This window comes from Leuciscus leuciscus (genome assembly GCF_965113295.1).
Source record: "Leuciscus leuciscus genome assembly, chromosome: 25".
Taxonomy (NCBI): domain Eukaryota; kingdom Metazoa; phylum Chordata; class Actinopteri; order Cypriniformes; family Leuciscidae; genus Leuciscus; species Leuciscus leuciscus.
The window spans coordinates 21,949,632-21,972,655 of NC_138724.1; the positions used below are offsets into that span (position 1 = coordinate 21,949,632).

The window sequence follows — 23,024 nt, forward strand, 5'->3', positions numbered from 1 at the left end:
TAGAATGTCCTATAATTATTATAAATAGGGCACATTACAACTACTATTTGAATATTTCTCTAGAGGACACACGTAGGCCTACATCAGATCATTTCGATTACCAGACCTCTATATACTGTATATACAGTGGTGGAAATGGAGATTCACTGGGGAAACTCTAGTTGGGGACATATTTAAGATTTTTAAACCATAGATGCAGAAAATCCCACCATATTTATGTATGAAATTTGCATAGTGTTTGGAGGCTATTAGATGGATAAAACATGGAAATCATAGACATTTTGAACTGGAACTCCATCCCCCCTTTAAATTCACTCCCTGGACTCAGTTCCTCCAAAAACAAAGTCCATCTCTATCCCACCCCTAAATCTAACCTAGTCTCAGCCTCAGACGTAACACCCATGGATCGTTGGCTGAACGTCTGATGCATATGGCACACTTTTCTGGAAACACTTCAGGAGTTTCAAAGTCGTAATCTGATTGGTTCAATTCTACAGGATGTCCGGGAGACGTGTGTGTCGCGTTCTTTAACGGTCCGCCTGGAAACAAATGCGGTGACGTCAAAACCCCTCGTGGAAGAAGAAAGCCGTTGTGTTTACAACTGTGACAATGAGCGCTTATCAGGATCAACTAAACGCTGGATTTTCAAAAGTATGTGAAGTTCACGGCTCCATTGTTGCAGTAAACTAACTAGATGCTAAACTAGATGCACACCGGTCTGTAATAGGGACATCGACATTGTATTGTCACGCCCCTAAACATGATGCGGAACAAAACAAACTGTGATTGGTTGCATTACATCTCAGTCAAATGTCCTCTTGGGCGGTCCTTGGCCAAGAAAAGCTGCGATAAGAGTCCAGACCTTCTACCATCAGTCTGAAAGTCTGGCTATGCAAGACTAAATCTAACCCTACCCATCACTTATCTCTAAAATAAGAGGGAAAAGATATAGGTGAATTAGAATGGTGTAGAAGCCCCTAACCCTGGTTGTAAGTCTAAACTTAACTTTAAACCTATCCCTCGAATCTGATTGGTTGATTGGAATATTGTTCTACTTGGTGAAATCACATTCACCATGCTCCATACTAGTATACTACTCTATTTTGAATTTCACCTGCTAACTTGTCTGATGTCTTATGGTGCGTCCCAATTCGTATACAATCCGTCCTAAATAGTATTCAAAAATAGAAGTCCAATCATAGTATGTTGAAATGAGTGTTCCAAAGATACAGACCTGCCAACCTGTACGCATTTTGCGTAGCGGATACGCATTTTGACTTCAAAGTACGCTGGTACGATTTGTCACTCTAAACTACGCAAAAACCTGATGACGCCTCTGTGCACAATGCACGCGCTGTCCTCAAATCAAGCTACAGCAAAAGAAGAAAAGTTCGACCAATCATAGCGCTGGGTTCATTCCCCAAATAGCAAGCGTGGATGATTGACAGATGCGTAAGGCCTATCATTAAAAAGAGACTGAAAATCGACACCAATAAAGATTCCCGCTCGATCCCCCTTCCGCCGTCTGACTGATGTCATAAGCGAGGACAGTACAGTACGGTAGGCTACTTCTGACTCCTGAAGGTAAACGGCCTGGGGTCGATGTGGAAAGATGATTGTTGAGTTAACTTAATCTTATGGATTCGATGATCACACAGATCGCATGGATTATCTTAAAATACTCAGTTAAGTTATTCATGGTCACTCAGAAAAGAGGAAGACATCATTCAGTCATGCAAATAATAAAATGCTCAAGTAATGCTGAACTATAAATCTTGAAATCGCTATGGCTTAGTGATTATGAAAGTGTTGTGATTTGTGGATTAAGTCTGGAGAAACAGGCGTTTATTTATTCATTCATTCTCAGTGTTGAGAAACGTATGTGTTACGTTATTGTCTTAATTATATCTAAAGTAGCCTACCTAATTATGTTACATATTTATTTTGTATGAAAACTAGCGCGTTAGTTACTTATGGATTAAAAAGTACCGTTGTATCAGTGCTGCGCGAGCTCTCTCACAAACACGGACGCGCGCACACAGACATAAGATCATTGTAAAATGAAAATTGACGGGCTAAGTTTAAATTTTGTTCTTGCTTGTTTTTTTTCCTGTCAAAAAGCATTTTGTATTATCCATCCCTGCTTTTAAAATTCGTTAAATGACGGACGTTTACTGTTAACACAGCCCTCATATGTCGGATTCGGAACTTATAACGTTACTTTATATTATTTTTAGAATAAGTGATTCGTTATGCTATTATTGGACTCCTGTCTATTCTTTGTCAACTGTTTTCTATAAATATGTTTGTATTGGCTAACATTTATTCAGTTAATGCGTGTCCTGTTTAAAATGTGCAATGTTTAAATCATTTAAATTAAATGCAAAGGCAGCACGTCACAAATAGAAGCCCTTTTCCCTGTGGTATTTAGTATCATATTTGGATATTGGAAAATAAATGAATTAGCCTATCTTAATTGTACACAATGTTCCAATGTTTTATCTTTTTTAATCTTTTTATTTTATTTTATTTTTTTACTGGGGTTTCTCAATTTTAGACTAGTTGACCAGCACATATATGCAATGCAATTATATAACGCATGTGTGTCGCCGTCCAAACCGCCTGTGTGAAGGGTAGGGTATTTCCTGTGTGAAATGCACTGAGCAGCCCTTAAGAATTTTTGTACCTTGTAACAATACCAAATTAGGAGGAAGAGGGTTCAGAGACAAGTTGTTGTTAAAGAAAAGATTGTGTTATTGGTCCAGAGAATCAACAAGGAGGTTCTTACAACTCAAAATCTAATTCACCATCTCAATTTCTGCTGGCAATTCACCACATATTCTTCTGTTGAGGTGTATCATACCAGGAGAATGAAGACCTTCACAAAGACTTTATTAATGTTTCTGATACTGTGCTGTGCTCTGCATCTTACCTCAGCTGGTGAGTGTCTGTCTCTGTCACATTTTAGGCTGGAAAGCATTTCAGGCTCCATATTCAAATCTATCACAAACATATTTTAGCTGGCTCTTTGTGAAAATGTTGGTTAACTATCACTTACTCTGTATTTAAAACCTGAGGAATAAAAATAATGTTTCAAAATATGGTGAATCTAACACAAACTGTTGTTCCACAGAATATATTGCACAGATATAGTTTAGTCGGTAACACTTTACAATAAGGGTGCACTAATCTGCATTAATTCATGCTTAACTAATGCACAGATAATCATGTGTTAATGTATGATTCATGAAGAACTAAACCATTAATTAATGATTACTGCATCAGCAACTAATAAAGATTCTAAATGATTAATAGATTAAGTAATATATGAATTGTTATTAATTAAATGTGTCAATGTATTAAATCCTTAACTTATTTTATTAACTAAAAGTGTAAATTAATGCGTTATTTACCACAGTTGGTCAAAGCAATGTACTTCAACTTCCAGTTGTCTGCTTTAATTAATCATTAACTAATGATTTGCAAATGCATCACTTGTTGAGGCACATAACTGTAACTAAACCAAAATGGCATATTACTTACCAGTTAGTTAATAGTCATGTGCCTCAACAATAAAGTCATAACATAATGATACATTTGCAAATCATTAGTTTGATTAATTAAAGCAGACAACTGGAAGTTGAAGTACATTGCTTTGACCAACTGTGGTAATTAACGCATTTACACTTTGTTAATAAAATAAGTTAAGGAATTAATACATTATGACACATTTAATTAATAACAAGTCATATATTACTTAATCTATTAATCATTTAGAATCTTTATTAGTTACTGATGCAGTAATCATTAATTAATGGTTTAGTTCTTCATGAATCATACATTAACACATGATTATCTGTGCATTAGTTAAGCATGAATTAATGCTTATTAGTGCACCCGTATTGTAAAGTGTTACCGTTTAGTCTTGTATTAGAGTATTTGTATATTGAATAATCTCTCAAGGATTCTGCTCAGACTAATATAACATGTTATCTCGCCAACAGCTCAAGCTCTTCCAGTTTCTGAAAGGTGTTGTTTAATTTCTAATCCCACATAACATAATTTGGTAACACTTTATTTTACCTTGCCTTTGTTACATATGTTACATATACTTACTGTAGTAGCAATAATAAATTATGCATAATTACATGCAGCTAACCTTAAACCAAACCTTAACCCTAGCCCTAATTATATAGTAAGTACATGTTGTTAATTACAGTTTTTCTGAATTGCTAAAACACTAAACCCCATTCTCTGAACCAAATTCTCAATACTAATTTGTCAAATCAATCACTCTTTCTGTAAAACATTAAACAAGTTCAGGTAGTTAAACACTGTTTGCAGATCTCATGCACTCTTTATGATGGTGCAAGGAGATGAACCCAAAGGCAGACAGTATTCAAGTGAACTACGTTTATTACAGAAAAACAAAACCCACAAGGGGGCAAAACAAGACAGGATTGACTATATAAGAATAACAAGACTACACTAAGACTCAGACAGAAAACTGAACAATAAACTAACAGCTTAGACAGGATCAAACTCTTCACAAGACTTTCAACAGGTTACTCACGGTTGGTTTCACATAATGAATGACAATGAACCGGCACAGGACAGCAAACACAAGGGGATTAAATAGGGAGAAACTAATGAGGGAAACAGGTGACAAGGGTAAAGCAATGATGACTAAACGAGGGTAACAAGTGGGCGGGGTTACGTGACGAGACAACGCAAGCACACAGCCCAAACAAATGGCCATGTGCTTACACATAAAACATGGGTCTGTCATGATCCTGCCTCAAGACCAGGGAAAATTAAAGACTAGATGGCAGAATCATGACAGAACCCCCACCTTACCAGACGGCTACCAGACGCTCCCCAAGGTGACACTAAACACGGGACATGACGGACTGAGACAAGGACACAAACCAACAAAACATGACAAATAACAATAAAGGCAGACACAAATACACAATGACAGGATTGGGGTGACAAAATAAAAATAAACAAGGAAGAGGAGGAGGAGGAAACACAGAGTTCATGGGGGATTGTCCAGGGTGAATAGGAGGACTGGTGGGCTTAGGTTTACGGGGCGAGGGCTTAGGACAAGGGATCTGGGCGGGTTTGGGTGGTGTAGAGTGGGAAGTGGGTTTGGGAGAAACATTCCGAGGTTGAGCCATGACAGGGGTGACCGGGGAAACATACAGAGGTCAGGTGACAGCGGAGACCGGGGCAGACGGCAGCGGGTCGAAGACAAGGGGTGTGGCAGGTGGCAAGGGGTGTGGCAGGTGGCAAGGGAGCGGAGAAAGGCATTGCGGCTGACTGTGAAGCTGGGACAGGATCCGTGTTTACAAAAACAGACTTGGAACCTTCACTCTCCGAAGCAGACTCGGAACCAGCAATCTCCATTGCTGACTTGGAAACAAAGTTCTCTGCAGTAGTCATGGAGACAGCCTTCTCTGCAACAGACCTGGGTACAGCAGACCTGGGTACAGTGCTCTCTGCAGCTGGCCTGGGATCAGCGCTCTCTGCAGCAGACTTGGACACAGGGTTAGAAGAAAAGACAGGACTGACAGGGACATCAAGATTTCTGACAAGACGGGATAAATATTCGGACAGGGTTCTGGCAGCGATGATGACTGGCATCTCCTGGCGAGCTGATACGGACTCTATCACAGCCTTTGCAGCGGAATCGGCCGCTGCTTTCTCTTCAGCAGACTGACTGAAGACTCAGAGACGACATTCACGGTACAAGTCTCTGGAATGGATCTCCCCACCGCCGACTAGGATACAGCGCATTCTGCAGCAGGCTGTAGAACTATGTCTCCTGTTGCCAAGACTGGAACCACGCTTACAGCAGCGGGGCCAGGAACAGCGCTTTTGACTTCAGCGGCGGGTTGGAGAGCCATCGCGGACTCAGGAGGAGGTAGAGACGGAGAACCAGAAACTCCCCTCCTCCCCTTCTTCCTGGGTCGCGGAGCAGAGACGGTAGCCAGACTGGTGACTGGAGAGGGAAGTGAAGCAGGAACCGTTACAGGAACTGGGGAGCTCAGCGCAGGCGAGGAGGACTCCGGGCAGGAAGACTCCGATGCTGACTCCCACGACGGGTGCCTTCCACGCTTACCATGAAGATTGATGGACGTGGAAGGTGTCTCAGGAGTCGCGGCGGGACTGGGTTGGTCCCCAAGTGTAGCGACGGCTAGCAGACGACCCTCAGGGATCACAGGAAGTGTAGCGGGAGAAGAAGACCTTGTAGTACCCTGCAGCTCCCTCTGAGGGCGCTTTCACACTGGCAGTTTAGTGCGGACCGGGGCACGGTTCGCATGAAAAATCGTTAATGTGAACGCTGTCATCGGACCCGGGTGCGCACTAGAGTACCGAACCCGAGACTAGCTGGAGGAGGTGGTCTGAGCTCGGTTGCTCCCGAACCGTGGTGCGGTTCGCGTTAATGTGCAAGCAACACGGACTCGGGTGCGCGCTTGTTCAGGAAGTATAGTATCCCGCGCATGCGTATCACTGTCGATATCATTGTTTGATTGCGTTTGCGATGACGTAAGATCACTGCAAACGCACCTGGGTTCGATACAATTAATTGAGTGTGAAACCAGACCAACGCTGCGGGAGGCGCCGGGAACTAGCGCACTCGGGTTCGGACCGCAGCAAACGAACCCAGTGGAAAAACGCCCTGAGACAGACTCTCCACCATACTGTGGAACGGACGGCTGACCAGTCCTTCACGTTCAGAGAGAGGGGGAGGGACATTGAGACCCGCGATGAGGTAGCTATTGACTTCAGAAAACTGAGCTAAACTAACAGCTAAGACAGGATCAAACTCTTCACAAGACTTTCAACAGGTTACTCACAGTTGGTTTCACATAATGAATGACAATGAACCAGCACAGGACAGCAAACACAAGGGGATTAAATAGGGAGAAACTAATGAGGGAAACAGGTGACAAGGGTAAAGCAATGATGACTAAACGAGGGTAACAAGTGGGCGGGGTTACGTGACGAGACAACGCAAGCACACAGCCCAAACAAATGGCCATGTGCTTACACATAAAACATGGGTCTGTCATGATCCTGCCTCAAGACCAGGGAAAATTAAAGACTAGATGGCAGAATCATGACACTCTTTTTGTCCAAACACATTTTCACACATTTCATACTGTGATGCACTAGTGTTTCAAAACGCTAAACACATTTTCACACATTAAAACACATTTCACACTGTGATGCACTAGTGTTTCAAAACGCTAAACACAGGCAGGCAAAAGTTAAACACAACTACACACAACGACTCAAAATTGTTCACACTTATTTCTAATGATGTGACCAAACCATTAGAAATAGATGTGACCAAACCAACTGTACATAAATGATGTACATGATGCTGAAGCAGAATAAAATCTCTCTCACTGACCTTGATTTTGCAGTTGCAAAACTCTGAGTGTACAGTAACGTGCACATTTGGACAATTACTGTTACCTTTTTGGCTTTTGCAGTGGAGTTACTGTATTTTCACAGTATGCAAGTGCTGAATTACAGATTGAATATATTCAATATTATACAATATTCAGTAAAATACTATACTTGCAGTGCAGACAGTAAGTTATTCACCTTACTACTGTAAGTTGTCATTACTATACTTTTTTACGTAATTGTACAATTTGTTCACTTTGTTACAATATACTTTTTCTCTGTAACTGCTTGCTTTGGATTTTGTGTTCTCCATTTTTTTTATGTATAGTGTCTAACAAATGATCTGTAGTGTTTATAATATTGACTTGCTGTGTTTATGATCTGAAAGCATTGTTTGATTTGAGCACAGATAAAATGGTTTTGAGGCAGTTGTTTGATTTTGCCAGAAGAGTCAGAGAGGTTCTCTGAATGTGGTTTGAAAATTTGGTTTTGTGTTCAAGGTTGTGAGAAAGTGAGTGATGGTTTCAAGAAATGTGTTTTAGCAATTCAGAAAAACTGTAATAAGAAGACTTACTTAAATGTATAGTCACTGTAACAAAGACACCTTAAAGTAAAGTGTAACCCATATATTTTTTAACCAGTATATTATGGCAGCACTTTTAAACAAACATTTCAAATGTGATTTTATTTCCCTCAGGGCTGCAACCCCTAAAATCCAATTTTGTGTGAAACCAGATAAAGGGATAACAAGAAAAATGTGAGCTTCGCCACTGAAAATTCAACATATTTAGCCACAATTAGGCTGTTTATACTTCTAAACCACTCTTTTTTTTTTTACTAAAGATATTTTTTCCTATCTCCTCATTAACAGAGGTGGGGTGACAACAGAAGCAACGCTCACCACAATCATGCTCTTACCCCTCCACACCGACCCGACTTCACTGCACCCTACCCAGCTCCCAAATACCATCCCGACATCTCACTCCACGAATCTCCAGCCCACCTCAACATTTCAATCCTCCAAATCCAAGATCATCCCAGCAACGCTTCCTCCCATCCTGCCAAAGAGAGATGCACAACCCAAACCTCTACCTACCCACTACCACCACGGGCGTAGGTTTGATTTTGAAATTGGTGGGGACATCACCAGAAGCTGAGGATTCAGGAAATGAATAGGATAATGTATTAAGGCTTAGTCTATATTGAGTTTATGTTAACAATATGTCATGCTAATTAACAATATGTTAATTAATGAATTCTGTAATGTTACAGGTAACTAATAATTACAAGGTGGCAGTTTAACAGAGACTTAACTTTACTCTGTTCATAGTGCAATGCAATAGTCAATGGCTGTGTCCGAAATGGCCCTATACCCTTAAATAGGGCACTATTTGAGGGGACAGCCATTTGTAGTGGTGTCCGAAACCGTAGTGGACGTTATTGAGTGCACTCATTCAATCCCACAATGCACCGCAATAATGAGTGTACAACCGTTTTGTACGAGTTTTCATCAGCTCCTTCAAGTGGACTATATTAGTGGAGTAAACTTAGTTCTAGGAACTAGCCATCAGGGGGTTCCCTTAGGAACATTTTCCTGGTTGCATTCAGACTGCCAGTAGGAACTCTCAAGTGATTTAAGCCACGCTTGTTGTTGTGACTTTTATTTTGACGGTGCGGCGGACCTTTATTTTGACGGTGCTGAGAACGCCAGACAGAGCCACACACAGTGGCTCTCCGTGTTAATTAGTTTATGATCCATCTAACACGTTATTAGATAGAACTGTTATACATAGAAAGTAGACAGTAATAAAAAGTTTTTAGCGTGCGCCATGTGGTAGATGTCCACTGTTGCTAGCTGAGCAGAAATACATAGGCTAATCATGTTTCGCTTGATCCCCTCAAAGTTGTGTTGGATTTTCTCCTCAGCGTAAAGGTTAAGAGGCCCATCTATCACTGTTTTCCATGTTCGTAGAGTTAGTTTCTGGGGTAAATATGTAGGTTATAATCTGTTTGTTTACAGAGCCTTTTTAAAAATGGCAGGTGCTGGTGTTTCGCGTGCGTTCGGCCAATCAGCGTGCAACGTCACGGATAATTCCTATGGTGCTGGTTTAGACCCTACTCTGAAGTAGGAGCTAAATTAGTTCCTCCAAAAGGAGTTCCTAGAACTAAAATCATTCCTAGTTCCTGTGGTGCGAACACACCAAGATTCGTGTACTTCCGCCAATAGTTCTAGGAATTATGAAAAGGTTCCTCCGGTGCGAAAGCCCCTAATGTAGGGAATAGTGAATGAGGGCATAGGGGGCGATTTCGTATACAGCAAATGTGTCTACTGTCTTGTTCCTTGCTATTTGAATAAGCCAAACACATTTCTACGCCTGTCATTAACAGAAATGGATTGTTGGCATATTGTCAATGTCAATATTGTCCAGTTTGTCCTGGTGGACATGGCACACAGCAATACTGTTAAGTCTCACTTGTGCCATGATTGTTCTGAGCCATATTATGTTTTCAGTCTCCTAAGAGCACTGAAACTTCTTTCAGCCTCAGCTAATGAGCAGCCTGACAAGGTTTTCAACTTGATCAAACACTTTCCTCATTTGGACCGAAAAATGTCCCCACAAGGACAAGGATTTCGGATATTGTGGGGATCTTTGTGGGGACATTTTGTCCTCATTACGTAGGGTTAACCAGGAAGACCACAGTGTGGTCCCAGGCCCACACACACACACACTCACACACTTACTCACACACTCACTTACTCTCTCTCTCTCTCACACACACACGCACACACATACACTAACGATCAGGTTTGCCATTTATCCGGCGAATGTCATTGAAAAAACTGCACTGTCCCTGTGACGCGATTTGCACCGTATTTTCAAGCACAGAACTGTTGATTTCTCCCTCACTTACCACATCTTGGTTTTGGAGGAGCTTTGCAGCATTGCACAACCAAATGTACAGCCTCTCAGAAGTTAGAAAGAAAAAACAAAGCCAATCAGATTAGTGATTTGCGTTGGGGAGACGGGACTCAATTCTATTAACCGTTTGTATACCAGGAATTGTGCTTTTTTTCAAAGAACGCTCTTGTTTAAAAATAAATAAAATAACACGGTCAGTGACAGACCATTCTGGTTACAGCAGAGTTCAAACTTCACAGTCACTTTTAGGACATGCCGATAATGATGCCTACCAAATTTTGTACCAATATGTCAAATCGTTAAAAAGATATTACGATTTAGGACAAAATTCTAAATGGTGAAATGGGTATCCCGGATTTGACATAACACAAGCAGGGCTCGAATTTGGGCACAGGATTGTGGGTATTGCGCATAATTTTAATAAATCCCGCAGGTCTCCCATTTATAATACGGGAAATTCTCCCACAAACATTGATTCGCATGTAGAGTGTATGAGTAAATTAATCCACACAGATTATAAAATCAAATCAATCATTTTAAAACTTTCTGCGAGATGCAAATTCACAAACACCGTGAGTTTGTGCACCAGGGCTGCACAAACAGCGTGAGTGTTCAGCGGTGCTGCGTCATCTCTCTCTCTCTCTCTCTCTCTCTCAAAATGGTTTTGCACAAAGCAAGCATTAAGCGCTGCAGGCGGCGATACTAGACTCTCGCGTTTAGGAGTCCGGACATGACGGTATATTCACCTGTACAATTGGGCCAGCAGTGCATCGTAACAAAATGTTCATGTCTTTTAAAGGGCACCTATTATGCCCATTTTCACAAGATGTAAAATAAGTCTCTGATGTCCTCAGATTGTTTATGTGAAGTTTTTGCTCAAAATACCCAACAGATAATGTTAAACAGCATGTTTAAATTGTCATTTTTTGGGGCTCAGAAAAACATTTTAGTGTGTATCCCTTTAAATGCAAATAAGCTGCTGCTGCTGCTGCCGGCCTAGAGGGCGGAGCCTCACGAGCTTGCGCTCACGCCCGTTTCACACATACTCCGTGTGCAGTGCGTATGCGGTGCGTATTTTTTTCCGTACCCATGTTTACAGGTTAGAGCTTTCACACTGCACGCGGATGCGGTCCGTCGATCCGTTCCAGGTGCGGTGCGTATACAGCAGTGCAGAGATCGTTTCCGCACCGAGTCTATTTTTGCTGTGCTGCAAACGCTGAATTAAAGTGACAGCGCATGTTTCGTGGTCAAAATGAACACAGCATAAATGCGATTAATTAAATAAAATGTAGTAAATCTCACCATAAATGTATTTAATTAAATACTACTTTTTTCACTTTAAAATCGGGGTAAAGCAAGGAAAGCTACAATTTACCTCAACAAGGCGACATAATGAACAACACTTGTCTCATTCGTGGAGGTGGAAAAACAAGTTCTTTGTGACATGCAAGATTTACTGTATTAAAATTTAAATGAAAAAGAAAAGGCATGAGAGTCGGCTGTTTTTGTCAATTTTAAGTTTTAATTTAAAATGTTTGCGATTTAATATAAGTACATGGTTAAATATTTGACCACTTGCTTGAGCAACTTAATATAAGTAGAAGTAATGCATTGAATAATAGGCTGACGTGCATACGTCTATTATAGAGTGTATATGTGTGCATACGTCTATTATAGAGTGTATATGTGTACAAAGAGCATCGCAATGCTGAGACGTTAAGACCGGCGCAAATCAAGGGAAAATACAATTTACTTCAACAAGTCAACATAATGAACACACTCGTCTCATTCGTGGAGGTGGAAAAACAAGTTGTGACATGCAAGATTTATTGTATAAAGATTTAAATTATGCAAAAGAAAGGGTAAGTCTGCTGTTTTTGTCAATTTTAAGTTTTAATTTAAATGTAGGCTATGCGATTTTAATATAAGTAGCCTACATGGTAAAATATTTTACCACTTGCTTGAGCAACTTAATATATAATTATATAGAAGTAATGCATTTAATAATATGTTGTTTAAATTGTGTTTTTAACGTGAATACGTCTATTAAAGAGTGTATATGTGTACAGAGAGAATCGCAATGCTGACAAAAAAACTATTTTTAAATAAAAGTTGCTGATAACTTCTGGATTTGAAATACAAATAGTGAGTAGGCTATGTATTGTGGTATAGCCTACAGTAGCGGATCAGTTACGCACTGCAAACGCAGCATATGTGAAAGCACTATTGCGCGTGCTGCTCCTGCACTGTATACGCACTGCAACACGCACCGCATACGCACTGCACACGGAGTATGTGTGAAACGGGCGTCAGTCAGGACAATCTCATCTGATAATATCAAAACAGAAACTCTCAGTAGCAGTGTTCATTTCGACCCGGAGTTGGACAATAATGCCCACAAAGCCAGAGAATATATGCTGTATGAAGATAGAAATCAGCAAAAAAACTGTACTGTGAACTATCATGTAAACATGTGTCGCAAGCATTTTATCACCTCTCAATCTCTTCTTGCAAAACGCATCGAGCTTCAGTGAAAACTAAGTGAATATTTAATGATTACAATAGTGATTTCTCGCTAACAATGACATCATGGAAAACATTGATAAAACATTTACATTTACACACAAACTGATGACCAGCCGCAACTTTCAGACGCCATCTTTATTTTTCTAGCTCAGCTGTCACAGAATGGAGGGTTGTGGGATATCAAAGGCAGCAAAGGATACTTCTATGCTGCCTTCAAAAATCAATCAGATGAAGGTATCTCAGGAGACAGGAAGTGAAACTAACATTGCATCCTCCGAATGCAGCATTTATCAGTTTTCGGACGCAGCCTTGTCTTTTTGTGAAGAAAAGGTGCTTACTTTTGAGTGTGTAGCAGAAGAGTAGACAAGCTTTGGGACATACTATCATGTCATACAATTGCGTCTTTAACGGTTGCTCGCTGTCCCTTAGTTACACCCATTCTGTCACATAAACAATGAATGGCGACTGCAGAAAGCAAAAGCCGAATCCCGGACATTTTGGACGATCTCGACGGCCGGACATGTCCGGGAAAAGAGGATGGTAACCCCTACTCAGCTTTCTCCTACTACTCAGCTTTCTCCATGGAACAAAAGCCTGCTAGCTTAGCTTCCAAAGAAAGACGGCTGACACTATGGGCCAATCCCAATTCTACCCCTTACCCCTTCACTTACCCCTTCCCCTCTGTTTTGCGTGTGCACGTGAAGGGGTAGGGCTGTCTCAATTCTCTTTTGGTTGGAGGGGTAGGGGTAAGGGGAAGGGCCAGATAGCCCTTGAAACAAAGATTTTTCGGGACCACACTTCAAACGTAGGGGTATGAGAAATGTACCTGCATACACCGGCTACAGAGGCAACATGACTGCCAATAATCATTTTCTTTGTCACATTCAATCTCGTGTTCATATTTACGGTCATGTTCTTCAAAGAAACAGTTGCTAAAAAATCGTTAAAGTTCGTTAACAATATGACGCGTGTAAAAAGCAAAAGTTTGAAGCGAAGTGGACGCGCGAATGAGGCGAATTCGCGTCCACCGCGCCGCACTAAACGCCTCATTCGCGCCGCAAGACCTCCAGACGCGTGTAAGCGCGTCTTTTAACATTGAAATCACTCGCGCCAGACGCTCTATTCGCGTTTGGTGTGAACGCAGCTTTTAGGCGTCGAAGATATCGTCATCTTCGTTATTTTCTGCAAACTTCAGAAAAAAAGAAAAAAAAAGCTGTAACTCACGCAAGACTACAGCTGACGACGGCATCTTGGAAGTTTGTAATAAACATTGGCGCATCTCCTGTGACGTAGGCGCTAGCGACGATGTATAATGATATGTAACGGTGTAGTAGTGGTGTCCCATTTCTTAGGGGAATATTTTCACCCCTACGCCTTGACACTCTGTTTCAAGGGGCAAGGGTTAGGGGTAGGCGAAGGGTTAGGGGTAGGCGAAGGGGTATAAAATAGAATTGGGATTGGGCCTAAGTGTACAATCTGTGAGTGAGATCCCACCCCCTATGGGCGGGTTGAAAACATGCGGGACAGCCCCTCCTACTGGCTGTAGTCTTTAGCCTCTGGCCAAAAAATCCTTCGATGACGCAAAATGGCGATTTTTGCGTCATCGGAGGATTTTTTCCAGACAAAAAATACATAAATCTCTCATCTCAGGGGGATATGAGGCTGGAAAGCACGGTAATTCGAAAATACTACAGGTTTTCTACTAATACAAAGCTTAATGCTAAATCCTGAAGTATCCCTTTAAACTTTGATTAGTCACTCAAACCTTTATCTAAACCTCTCACCGTCGGTCCGCCGTGTTGTGTAGTTTTTAAACACTTTTTACTCGTGTTTGTAGTTCCTACTCCAAAGCGCAGTGGGTTGTGGGCAATATTAGCTTTTAGAGTGTGCACGGATCAACCAAGGGGGTAATCCAGCACCCGGAAAGCGTACCTTCCTTGGGGGCCGCCATTGGTTAGCAAGCCATCACCTGCTGTTAGCATTCCATTGACTCCCATTAATTTTCGCGTCACTTTGACAGCGAATAACTTTACATCTGAGGCGTTTAAAGACTCTATTTGTCCATTGTTTATTTCTAAAGAAACACGACAATTTATAAAAGGCTCCATTACCTTGTATCTTACGTTATGGTCCCGTAGAAGCAGTTTTTGTAAAAATAGGCTAACGATTGCGTCATAACCACGCGACTCTCTGTCGCACAGTATAACCGTGATAATAATGTCATAATCATTAGCCTACTGCTTAGTTAAAAATGGAAAATTCAGCATTTAAAGCATGCCATAAGGTAGGGTTGGGCAATAGCCGATTGCCAAAGAAATCTGAATTTTTGGGTTAAATGGCGATGTATAGCATAATCTCAGTATTTACATTTATTTTCTATTTGAAAAAAAATATATATCGGTCTTTAATTAAAAAAAATTTAATTTCAAATCCTGATCAATATTGTCCTACAAACAATTATCATATTGAAGGCTATGAAAACAAACATAACCTTGCAGTATATCTAAGCAGTCTATCCAAAAAAGGGGTCAAATCACATTGCATTCTAACATTGCAACATTACAAATATAAAAACAAAATAATGCTTTTTAAAGAAGTAGTTACATTTACTAAACTTAAAATGGAAATAAATAAAAACAAAACTGATATCATAAAAATCAACTCGTTGGTTTGAAATTCTTTAGCACATTTATGTTCACCAACAACAATAAATATTCAACAACAAATAATTTAGCTAAATATATTTATAATTTAGTGTTAATGTATATTTTAGTCTGAATTATTAAGCTCCTATTGTACTGCGCTCCGTCTGTTCGGCACGCATGCACGCGGCGGCGCTCGTTCACGGAAGTTTAGCCTGGAGAAGGCTCGTCCACTCATGACAGCAAAATGGAAATATTTGCTCGACTTTCTAACATTTACAGATGGAGAATATGTCCGTGGAATGTAAGTTATGCACCGAGGAAATAACTGGATGTCACTAAGCTTAAAGATTATTAATATAGGTATATTTGTTTCCACCAATCGCTGCACAAGTGAAGGTTACGTATGATGACGGCAGCAGTGCGAGCCCTCCCGGAACCTATACGCTGATTTCACGCAGCCGCCATTTTGAAATCTAAAGTGAGGCTCCGGTGGGAAGAACCCCGGAAGTAAAGATAAACAACAATGCTTGGATTACCAACCTGAAGCTGCTGCCGCGATTTACACTATTGGATGTTAATATTCAATATAGGATATAGTTCATTCCTGCTTCTTTTTTTACATTCTGAATTATATATATAAAAAAATATTTTATTTATAAATGAATTTCACTGTATATAGTATAAAGTATGAAAGAAATGTATGTACATTTTTAGAATTGACACAACATCATTAAACACAACAATACGCCATCGCATTCACGACTCTCCTGTGATTAAAGGCGACACTTCCGGTTTTCTTCCCACCGGAGCCTCGCTTTCGATTTCAAAATAACGGCTGCGTGAAATCAGCGTATAGAGAAGAATGCATGTAAATGTAAAATCCCAGGGGGCCAATGTTTCATAAAATATTGAAGCTTCCCCTGGCGCCGCCATTGATTAGCAGACCCCCACCTGCTGTTAGCATTCCATTGACTCCCATTCATTTTCGCGTCACTTTGACAGCAAATAACTTTACATCTGAAGCGTTTAAAGACTCCATTTGTCCATTATTTATTTCTAAAGAAACACGAAAATGTATAAAAGGCTCCATTACCTTGTAGCTTACGTTATGGCCCTGTAGAAGCAGTTTTTGTAAAAATAGGCTAACGATTGCGTCATAACCACGCGACTCTGTCGCACAGTAGAGAAATTACCGTATGGACAGGAGGAGAAGCTCATGCCAATCGGGGAGACGTGGAGGCAAAATGACAAAATAATTAATCAGAATACTTAGCAAAAGTTGCTCCTGCTCCTAGCTTATGGACAGCTCCTACTCACACTCTCCGTCTCTGCCAGTTTCGGAAGGGAATGATTCAGATTTCTCTTGGCACAGCTACTAGAAGACAGACAGGTTGCTCACGTCACATCTACGTCGTCAAGCTCAGTTTGAGTCTGCGCAGTACGCTCAGCCATCAGGAAGTGAGTGCTTCTAATTGACTTCACTTTTCTCTGTTGAATCCAATAATTTTATGGGTCACTGAGTCCATTTATTTGACTGTCTATGTGTAAAATACTCTTGCATTAACATTTGATTGTGTGCCCCCTATCGGTTAATACGTTAAATGTTGTTGTGTTGCTTCGATACTTGATAAACTACAGCGACATAATCTACAAAACACTGTGCATTAGTCAGAGATGGTTTGATATATCGACGTGAGGCAACAAAGACAAGTGAGTTTTTGTACATTGTACCGATTTATAGAGTGATACATTCTCATAATTCTTTTCTTCATAAAAGAGTCGTTGACTTCACAGCCAACTGCTATAACCATAGATCATTTGATTTTTGTCAGGATCAATAAAAGTCAGGATCATTCTGTGCTACTGAATGTTTCTGTGTGTGTGTGATCTGCGCGTGTGGTGTGAGCTACTGTCTGTATGTGTGTGTGTTACAATGCAGCAGCCCATTTAGAACAGCGATTAACTTACATGTACAATAAGCGGTTTAAAAAGAAAAAAGTGGACTTCAAAAATGTCTTATCCTGTTGCGCCCTCTAATAGGCCATGAATAATCAGCGACTAGTCGACTTACAGCGTCATGACAGCATTAAAGTGCACATTATTGTGAGCTTGGAGGGGGAATCTGTTGCAAAGATCAGCCGAAATCGGTTTTATTCGTTTATGAGCATGTATAGATGGAAAATCATCAGGAAAGTGACACTGATAGCCCTCCTCAGGAAATGCCTTTAGATATAAACTTAAGTAATATTTAAATAGCTCTGAATTGTGCACAACTCTTCAAATGTTGTCTTGTTGCCAATGGCGTGGAACTTGGTATCATAATGGGGTTGTACTTTCGTCATCTCCAATACTGCAAAAATTTCTCCACTGATTTTTACTTCACAAAAAGCTGCAATAAGCTTTTTAATAAGATGTGGTCAAGCTGTTTTTTTGGAACATTGCAACACAGATAGGCCTGCCATCATAAACTGGATTGTCCAGCAGGGTGTTTTATATTTCAGACATTTATTCACCATTTATTTCAATAGTTAATACTGTTCAGATTTACCTGCTAACAAATACACCATGACGTGACGTCATGTGATGTTCTAATGCAGCTGATTGATCAGCCTCTTGTGATTGACAGCCAATGTGTCAAGAACTTGATATCAAATTGTGTAATTTTTTTAATTAAAAAAAAGAAATAATAATAATAATAATAAAAAACCTATAGTGAATGCATTGCAATGCCTGCAGTTCGAAAAAAAATATCTTTGTTGGAACACTCTGGGCGATTCTAGGACAGAGTGAAATTGCCCAAAAAGAGGCGGTAATCCACAGAACGTGACTTGACGCTGATTGGACTATATCCAGAGGCAGAACAACAGTGTCAGCGTAACTCTGTGGTTGAATGCGAATGTGATTGAAAAAAGTCCCTTTCACACTTTGGTGGTGCGTCGTCCAATCACCCTAATGAAGAAATCGCCCCTGGAAGCAGACACGGATATGCTGATCTGAAGATTCTGCAAATTAACATAAAAAAATACTAAGGACCTTTATTTTGAAGGACGTTTATCAACACATTAATATTTAATGTATTTTGAAGAGGTTTGAATATTGTCCAGTTCTCTCCTAAAACAAATATATATATAGCCTACTTAAAGATATACATTTGTATCTCATCAACAGCTCATGCTGCAGTACCTGGGAGGTGTTGCTTCGATTTTATCGACTTCCAAATACCGGCCAAAAGAATTGTGAGTGTTGAGAGGACAAGTTCACATTGTCCTGTTGCAGGCGCTGTGTAAGTATATTAGACTATAAAATAAAGGCTATAATTTAGAAAAAACTGTCATATGCTCATTTTAAATTGTAGACAAATGATAAAAATAATTTTGCATATGCTAGCAATAACAAAACAAATAAAGTGAATCTGTACTTTTTTCAGGGTTACGACACGTAGAACCGAATTCTGTGTGAAACCAGACGAGGCTTGGATAAAGAAGTTTCTGTAATGGGGCAGCAGCTTCAGAAATGGAAACAACCTCTACACAAAATAATACTGTTATTTATTGCTTTATTCAACTGGCCTTTCTTATTAAATTACGAAAACGTGGGACAGTCAAAAGCAACTGATTACAAGACCTAAGAGTTCTTTGGGGAGTTTACGGAATCAGAATGTAATTTGGTGAAACACCGGATAGAGCCTTATACACAAACACAGCAATTTTAAAATCGATTCTGAACTTAACAGGAAGCCAATGTAAAAATCGCTAAACTAGGAGAAATGTGATCTCTCCTTTTTGTACCGGTAGGAAGTCTCGCTGCAGCATTTTGGACAATTTGCAGGCGAGAGATTGTAGTTTGAGGCAGGCCACAGAGGGAATTACAGTAGTCCAGACGTGATGTACTGAAGGCGTGGATTACAGTCTCTAAGTCTTTTGGAGACAAAAACTGTTTTACTCTCGCAATCGATCTCAAATGAAAGAAACTACCCTTTACAACTGATTTGTTTTTCAAAATTTAGTGCCGAATCCAATGTAACACCAAGATTCCTTACATGAGGTTGAACACTGACGGGGATAGAATCTAAATTAAAAAGAGATATGAGGACCTAAAATGGGCCTAAAATCAAGGCTTTTGAGATAAGAGGCCAACCACTGCAAGGCGACACCCTGAATACCCACAACTTTTTCCAACCGATGCAACAAGATACTAGTATCAAAAGCAGCGCTTAAATCCAACAAGACAAGCACTGCGTGCGAACCGGTATCAAGGATTTGCAAAAGGTCATTGCTGACCTTCAACAAAGCAGTTTCCCGAGATGGAACAAGAGAAGGAGCTGGTAAGGGTTTTAGCACTGAATCAATTATCTTAAACAGCATTCTCTGCCGATTTGCATTTTCTGTGATGAGTTTTGAGAGGAATTTAGATTTGGCCTCTTTCACTGACTTTTGGTAACTTATTAAGCTGTTAAACATTCATTTGAAACTTGGAGTTTATCTCTTTTCCACTTCCGCTCTGCCTTATGACACTCTTGTCTAAGAGAGCGAGTAAAATCATTTAAACAAGGCTGGGCCTTTTCTCTTACACTAGCTTTCCTGGGCTTAAGGGGAGCAACAGAGTCTAAAGAAATGGAGCAGGTTTTAGTAAAAACCTCCATCTCTTCGGTGTTTAATTCGTCGAAGGGGACAGCATCCGCAAGGTCGGCTTGATAGTACTCGGAAAATAAGCTGGCTGTGGAAGGTTGGATGAAACGAGAGTAACTCACAGACTGAGTGCGAGTCGAAGTGGGAAAAACAGACAGATTCAAACACAATTGGCAGATGGTCTGAAATAGCAGTATCAACACTCTCAGATTTGTTACGGGAAAACCATGTGACAACACCAAATCCAAAATGTGCCCCAATTTATGAGTAAGGCTAAAGACTGATTGTGACAGATTAAAATATTCAATAAGACATAAAAACTCTTTCACCAAAGGTTTAGATGGACAGCAAATATGAATATCAAAGTCTCCTAGAATCAACAGTCTATCACAGCGAGATACGAGCAAAATGAAAAATCAACCATTTATATAGGCTATATAATAGTTTATACAATGAAAGACTTCTCTACAAAATGCATTGGAACACATATGTTCCATGTAATAAATCAATGTAATTAACCTCTTGACTGCCGCAATTAAAAATGTGTATCTTCACTTTAAAACATTTGTGTCTCAATCCGCTTGTTAAGTCTGACGTCACTGACGTTCCAGGTCCAAAAGCTCTATCAGTTGCCAAAAGCAAACTACAAACTGTGCTAATACACATTCACAGTGTGCTGTAATACTCCTGAAAATTTTGATCCCAACCTTTATCTCTATACCGAAATCTCAGATGGTCACAATTATTCAGCTTTTTTGAATCGTTAAAATATGGGATGCTGTACGAGACTGAAGACTGTTGTACACCATACAGTAGCTTAGCTTAAATGTGTGAGGAATACATTTTTGCTCATAAATTGTTGAGTATTCTCACTAGAAAGAAAAGAGGCTTCAACCCAGAATCAGTATTCCTTACCTCACAAAAAGCAGATAACATCTTCACCTATAACAAAGTTAAGGTGCTGTAAAAATTGTTGTAGTTTAAACAAATTTTCACAGGTGAATTCCAGTCATTTCAATTGGAATCCACACAATAAGCAATTTCGTTGAAAATTATTGAAACTTCAGGTAATTTCACCGAAATTTCACAAATGTGACTGCACCTTTCTCCTAATTACGAATCACAATACTGAAAAGGTGTAGCAGCTTTGGTTTCTTTTTCTTTTCCCTCTTTTCTGGTGGATGGCCCAGTCACTTCAATGATTTTCAGGTCTACGGGAGGATTTGTATTCCTGTTCAGACTTCCAGCATACCAAGATCCCTGCTAAGTACAAAATTTACGGTTAGTCATGTTATTAAAGTGAGTTGTGAAATTAAGATAATTTCCTCAGCCTTGTGACATTCCAAACCTGTTTGTCTGTTTCTGTCTGGGGAACCCTAAAGTAGATCAGGCATAATGCAGGCCCAGTCACCGTATAAAAAATATTCTGTTAAGCTCCAAAAATGTCCAAGAAAAGATCCTAAAAAGTGTTATGAGGTTTGTTGTAAGACTCTGAAGACATGTAATAGCTTTTTTGTAATAAAAAAAGGCTAAACTTCAAGTTATAATTCAGAGTTAAAATGTCATTATATTCAAATGCAAATGATTAAGGTATAATAAAAAGGCATAGCATTTTTGACGGCAAACTTGTCGTATTTATCCGAGAAATGTGAATGAGATTTGAGAGCATGAGGGAAGATTTTCTGAGTATAACAGAATAAATTGTCAGTTCATCACCTTTATGTTTTGTATGGCTTCTAAAAATGAATATAGTGTATGGATGGTTTTAAGTGAATTTTTAAGTTTAATAGCTTCTATTCACTTTTGATGAATGGACAAGAGCAGCTTAGTTTAATTTAGATCATTAACTCTTACTTCTAAGACTCACCACATTACAGCACCTAACATTATCAGTGAATATCTCACAAACTGTCATTGAAATTAGATTTACAGTAGGTAGGTAAAGAGGATACATAAAAAACAAACAAACAAGTACAGTCAAACAAAACAATTTCACATAGAAGATACTTACATGTGGTGCAGGTAGGCTTGGGCGGTAATATAATGGTATACCGCGGGGTCATAGCAACGTATCAGTTTCAATACGTCATTAAAAAAAAAAAAAATGCAATGCACTGATATAGGAGACAAGGATTAAATATTATATATTATTTAATATTTCACGGCCCTGCCCTGTTAAAGCCGGACAAAGTAAACATGTTGGTTTTTCTGGCGAAAAATCTTGAATAGATTTTAGAGCCTATGAACTTATATAGGCTCCTAAAGATAATGAGGTGAACGCATCTTAACCAAACTAACTAATCACAGTAACCATAGAAACTAAAGAGTGGCGGGAATCTAAACAAAGGAACACGTGTGACTAATGAAAACTATCTAAAAGTCCACTAAGTGAACATAACTGTGACAGAAATGTTTTACATCTACACAGAAAAAATAAATGATATTGTAACATTTCAGAGTGTTATTATATATTGTAATGAATGTTATTCAAATGTGTTGATCTCATTATTTGTCATAATAAACCTTACTGGTCCGAAGTAAACTTTATATGAGCTGTAGGCTATTATTGTTATTATTACTCATATTAAATCAAAGAATATTGCATATATGCCTAGTGTTTATCATTTAAGATTTAATTCTTTTTTTTTTTTTTCTACCTATTTTTACTATATTATTTAGGCCTACTTAACAGTTTAGGTAAAACAACACAGTTTTATTAAGTTGCAGTTATAATTCATATTTGCTTCAAATAGTTTAAGTACAAAAATATTTTGAGTAAAAAAGACTTGGATTTCTTTCTTTCCACACTGATGCCAGTGTAGTCTCCAAGCAAACTTCCTAAAAAAACATCCTGCAAATATATTTTAATTTGATAAGGTCTA

The 23,024-nt window shown here is 39.5% G+C and overlaps 1 long non-coding RNA gene across 1 annotated transcript; it reads left to right on the forward strand.

The window, feature by feature from the left end:
* The first annotated feature begins 2,740 nt into the window (after window positions 1-2,740).
* Window positions 2,741-21,929, forward strand: LOC309490879. The gene is made up of 6 exons (XR_014202863.1): window positions 2,741-2,940; window positions 4,005-4,029; window positions 8,120-8,179; window positions 8,294-8,535; window positions 18,683-18,797; window positions 18,942-21,929. It is a non-coding gene; the product is annotated as an uncharacterized lncRNA (long non-coding RNA).
* The last annotated feature ends 1,095 nt before the right edge of the window (window positions 21,930-23,024 follow it).